The following is a 6,117-nucleotide window of genomic DNA, read 5'->3' as shown; positions in this document are numbered from 1 at the left end:
CGTTTTAGGGAGTTCGATAATCAAATACAACCGCTTACTCTGTTTAGAGCAAGCGTTAATAGAGATAATATAGTACAATACAGTAACATATAATTGTTTTCAGGGCAGAGGTGATTCAGGTCACGCAGACTTCCAAAGGAACTCTTGCTTTTGAACGTCACTTGAGTCAGGGCAAAGCGTCATTGACGAGCTGTCGTATCTATTGTGTCCACTAGAGGGAACTGTGTGCACTGTACAGGTCTACGATGACGTCCCAGACGAAACAAAAACAAAAAAACCCCAAAAGCAAGACACTTAAAAAAATCGAACTAATGCGGTAGAATACACTATTTTCACAATTATATAACAATAAGAATTCTCACATGCAAAAAAAGTTTTACAATGTGAAAGTTCTTTTCCCCCCCACAAAGTATAATACAATATTTAATTAAAACGAACTCGTCTAGCCCAAGATACTTCAGTATTTTATAATATTACAATTATTTACTAAATATTGAGCAATTCTAATAATTATAATACAGACTGCCATATTTAAAATGTTTTATTTCTAGTTACTTTTTTATTTTCTAGACCTTTTCCACCTCTGTTATTGTTGACATTTGTTTGTTTCTTCACTTATATTGATATATTTTCAATTACTCTAACTTTGTAATGTAATTCCTGTTAATTGGTTGTCATCTTTTAACCCCTGGTACCTTGTTTGTGCTGAAATTTATATTGATAAAGTTTAAAATATGTTTTATATAATAATTTAATATGCCTGTGAGTATTGTTATATTATCTGTCTAAATTTGTTCCACCACAGTTTGTGTTGAAATATCCGTCTCTTATAGGGTTACCACACTGCGAAACAGATGCTATTTATTAGCCCATCTATGGCCTTTTACATTCTTTGTTAGCATTAAGCTAAACAGACTTATCGAAAGCAGAGCTATGTGTTTTTTTTTTTTCAAAAACGCAACATGTAATTATCTTTCTGTTTAGTTTGACAGTAAACTTCAACAACAAAAAAAAAAAAAAACACTTGTCGCCTCCATTACTTCCCAGTGGGGGAAATTATATTTTTGGACGTTCCGCTGTAGAAGAAGAAGACATCATCATCATCATCATCATCATCATCATCATCATCATCATCATCATCATCATCATCATCATCATCAACATCATCATCATCATCATCATCATGAAGTGCGAAGATGAGCCGAGGAGGCGACAAAGAGGAGGTCTCGCTCGAGTGACCCTCGGCCCGCCAAGTGTCAATCACGCCGCAGACGGGAAATGAAAGAAGATGAGAGACAAGATAACAAGCCATTGTCCTCTTCATAATCATAATCATAATCATCCACATCCACATCGTGCTCACAGACCGCCGGGATGATATTATACACGCTTGAGTATTTTAATGTGTGGGTGTGTTCTATGACTAAAATATCCGCATTGGGTCTCGCCTCAGGTACAGGCGAGCTGTCACTCCAAATTATTTGTTATTTATTTGATTATGATTTGTCACGCTCGCTCAGATGCTGCAGCTCGTTATTCAGTCCGTCGCGGGCACAACGGCGGCGGACGTTTTCTTCTACACGGCAGTTTATTCAGTACAACGACCGCAAAATGGAATCTTCGTTTATATGTTGTTAATTAAGTTAACGACGGCATGATGAGCTTGTTACGCTATTAGCTGAAAAACGCCTAATTAGGCTAACATAGCAACATTAGCTTCCTGAAAGTTACACAAAGTCACCAACGTTAGCTGAAAAGATGGTCTTACTTTTGGCTAATTAAGCTAATAATCAGAATCAGAATCAGAATCAGAATCATCTTTATTTGCCAAGTATGTCCAAAACACACAAGGAATTTGTCTCCGGTAGTTGGAGCCGCTCTAGTACGACAACAGACAGTCAATTTACAGAACACTTTGGGGACATCAAGACATTGACAAAAAACAATTAGCATGAAAAGTAATCAGAAGTCAACGAGGTAAGGGTAAGGTAATAGCCGAGCCGAGAAACACCAAAATGAGGCTAACTACAGCAACATTGGCTAGAACAAAGAACATAAAGGTGCTAACATTAGCTGAAAAGACGGGCTTTCTTTGGTTAATTGAACTAACTGTAGCACAATAAGACGTCACATCATCTTGCCGTTTTACTTTGGCTATTGAAATAGCATAAGGCTGCTCACAATGGCTGAAAAGATGGTCTCCTTATTACTTTTCACGACTTAAACTTTAAAAAGCTGCAAAAGGTAGCATAGCGACTCTATTTGGTTAATTAGCTCAAAAACATTAGGTCAACTCGCTAGCTGAAAACATTACCTTTATCTTACTTTCAGCTACTTACACTCACAGCGGCTCCGTTTTGTGTTTTACTCGCTATAGCTCCATTAGTTCATTGAACAGGGCTAACATTAGCCGAAATAGTTAGCTGAGAACCTGGTCTCCATGTAACGTTTGGTGAGTGAAACTAACGATAGGTGTGCAAATTAGCAGAAAAAGAACTGCATTTTCAATAGAGTGCGGTAGGGCCACCTTGAATAATTCAATCATGAAAATGACGGATTATAATACATCTATTTTGAGATGAAAAGGATAAATAACATCCATCTTACGATGTGTAGATAGACAAGTTTAGAACATGCACATTACTTGCACTTCTATTGTTTGGGTGGGTTTAATCGGTGGGTGCTGCTGTTTCGGTTAGCAACAGAGATCAAATGCGACCAGTCACGGGCGACTTCTTTCACAAGCTTGATAGTGGATGAGACATTAAAGACAGTCTAAGGTGTAATATATAGAGCCCCCCCTCCCCCCCTCCCCACACACACACACACATACATAAAGGAGTGAATAGGTCCTTTCAAAGGATTTGGTCTTTCTTCTCCCCACTGAGGCTAATTGAGGTTGTATAAATGAAAAGGCCAGTTTGAGGATTTTGAGGGTTTTGTGGGGGGGCTGTCAGGCGGGGGCAAGCCAGCGGAGGCTGTGATTGGTTGAGCTGGGGCCTGGATGGAAGTGCTTCCTCCTCTGTGTTTCCCAAAATAACCCTCATAAACACACACACACAGAGACACGCACACACACACACACACACGCACAGGCTCCGCCTCGATCGCCCCACTCATGACTGAGCGAGTATCCCAGATGAGAGACGGCCTGTCAGAGATGCACACACATACACACACCGGTATACACACTTCTAGACACACGCACACACCTCCTCTTCAGCAAAACATTGTCACTCTCTCCTCCTCTGTGAAACATTGCTTTCATCGTTCAACTTTTTGACATCATACTCATGATGGCAAATATGGACGCAGCGCAATCGTCTTTTATTTACCTTATTCAATTGTAAACATTTTCCGTAAAGTGTCTGAGTACCCAAAAGAGCCAAAATGTACCTTGAGTGTTAGAAATGATTCACACAAATGCTGTAGTGGTTGTTACGTATGTATTTGTATGCCACGCATCATCTATATTTCTACACACATCGACGGTGGCCCGGAAGGCTCAATACTAGACTTCCCCGAGACCACAACTCACGAAGACCAAGACTGACTAGTCAGTACGATGTTAAATGCTCAAATTCAATCATGAAAACGCAAATTATCGTAAAACCTATGTTATCGTATTTAAATATGACATATTTAGTATTCCTACGTCGGCCCGGAATGACCAACACCGTGGCAGAGTTCGATGGTCAAATTTATTCATGAAAAGTCAAACATTGTAAAATGGATTCATTCAATATTATGAATGAATCGTGATATGGTATAACATGTTATTTTTACGGTGCCACCTCAATACAATGTTAGCATCTGTGGCCAGGAAAAAAGCAAATTAATTCACAAAAATGAGAATATACGTCATTATTATTATTATTATTATTATTATATAGGGCGGCACAGAGGTCGACTGGTTAGCACATCCGCCTCACAGTTCTGAGGTTGTGGGTTCAAATCCGGCCGCACCTGTGTAGAATTGAATGTAGCATTTTTCCCCCCCCCAATTTAAAAAAAAAAAAAAAAAAAAAAAGGGGGTCCAACCCTGAAAATATCCCCCTCTCTATCCCTGCTTCTGAAATAATAATAATTGTATTTTTTGAAATGCAATTGTAATGGGTGTCAATTATTGACCGATTTTTGCATATTCACTGCCGCGTGCCGTGTACACCTTTTCTTTGTCGTTGAAATTTGGCAGGCTTGCTCACATCACTCTTCACTGTGCACAGTCTGTCACATTAAGAAGACATTTGCAGTATTTTCCCTTTACAGGGCCTTTGATCCCTCCTCACTGCTGCTCTTTTTTGCTTGTACTTTGCCGGTTGTGCTACATTATTAAAACTCAATTCACTTCCAGCCGTCACAGTTAACGTGGATATTTGACTTCTGAAGACGTTAATGGCAGTGAATGAGGAATATACACGGTATGTGGAAATATTGCTGCTGTGACAAATTACTAGTAAAGTAGAAGAGAAGTATCTTTAACAATGAACAGGGAAGGTTTCATGTACAATTATTAGCGGGGCCATTAGCTGCATTTGTGTCCTCGTGCAGGAGCAACAATACAGACAAGATGAACAATGCATTCATACTGCGATGGGCTCCCTGCTTGCTGGTTTCGCTTCGGCGTGGGCGTCCGACTCAAAAGCGGAGAGGAGGCGGAGCTCCCGCCCGGCTGGCCGGTGTCCATACGCTAAGTGCTCTTCATCCTCCTCACCCTCCTCACCGGCTCCTCGCAGTTTTAAAACGCGGCGGCACTTGGAGGAATCTGGTCTGCACTTCACGCGGAGCAACGCGCTCCTCGCCTTCAAAACCAGCACTTGCGTCAACGTAAGTGTCTTCCGTACCGCCAATCAACGTAAGTTTCATAATGCACATGACCATCGACAACAAAGTCACCATGACAGCAACGCTTATATCGACAAAAACATAAATATCACCCTAGGCACGAACATGAACATCAACGGCAACAAAGCTGCTTGTCACCTCAAGCCTGCCGCACACCGGCGCCCCTTCATCTTCTGGGAAAAAAGTCATTTGAGGCCGTTTGCTCAGCGGGAAATCACAATCACAATCACGACTTGCGTCAGCATCGAAGAAAGATCGACGTGTCCAACGTCGCTAATCACCATTTGCGGTGACGTCAATATCTGTATGATTACACACATCGACATCCATATCACTATTTGCCTCAGCGCGTATGTCGAGATCACCGTCAGTGCCATTCACGCATCGACACCGTAGCGCTGTATCATCGTTTGCATCGGCGTAAATGTCAACATCAGCAGCCGTATCGTAGTCTTCGCGTCATATTAACCATAGACAGAAATGTCAACATCGAAGCCATCGGCATCACCGTGAACACCACGTAAATATCAACACCATCTCACCGTATCACCATTTGCATTCGCACGAATTGACATCAACATCGGTATCACCTCGTACGTCGTCAATTGCATCGTAACCATCGTCGTAACTTTCAACAGCTACGTAAAATAGCAACATCGACGCCATCTCATTCATATCAATAACAACGTCAGTATCAGCAGAAAATCCTCATCCAGGCACCATCTGTATCGCAATTTACATTCTTCCTCATCAACGCCGTCACGAGCAACATGGAGAACGCAATTCGCATCATCGCGGCGACATCATTTTCATCATTTCGGCCTCTTCTGCATCATCGACATCCCGACAACCAGCGCCCGCGCAAACATCAGCGTTCACACCGCCGCCGACATCAGCAGCAAAACATCACTTATCGTCCGCCCTCCACGAAAACAGGACAAAAAGTGTGCATTCGAAGGAGCCTTGGAATGGGAATTCCGCTTCGACACCGATACCGAATGCAATTTAGGCCCACATCGTGGGTCAGATGCGCTCAGTGGCTTTTGGGTTTCATAAATGTGCAAGTTTTTGAAAACGTTTCTTGTGTAAAACATTTGTCGTTGTGCAGTTAAGAACGAGAAATAAACAATGTGTTACCTCTCGCAGAGGCTACATATAGTTATTATACCATTCATATATCACAGTAAATATATTGAAATAGTAATGGCATTAACCCTCATGTCTTGCTGCGGGTCCAATTGACCCATTTAAAAGTTTAAGAAATTGAACGGG

This window comes from Phycodurus eques, chromosome 14 (genome assembly GCF_024500275.1).
Source record: "Phycodurus eques isolate BA_2022a chromosome 14, UOR_Pequ_1.1, whole genome shotgun sequence".
Classification (NCBI taxonomy): Eukaryota; Metazoa; Chordata; class Actinopteri; order Syngnathiformes; family Syngnathidae; genus Phycodurus; species Phycodurus eques.
The sequence above is the reverse complement of the archived record's forward strand: the minus strand, read 5'-3'. Positions refer to the sequence as shown.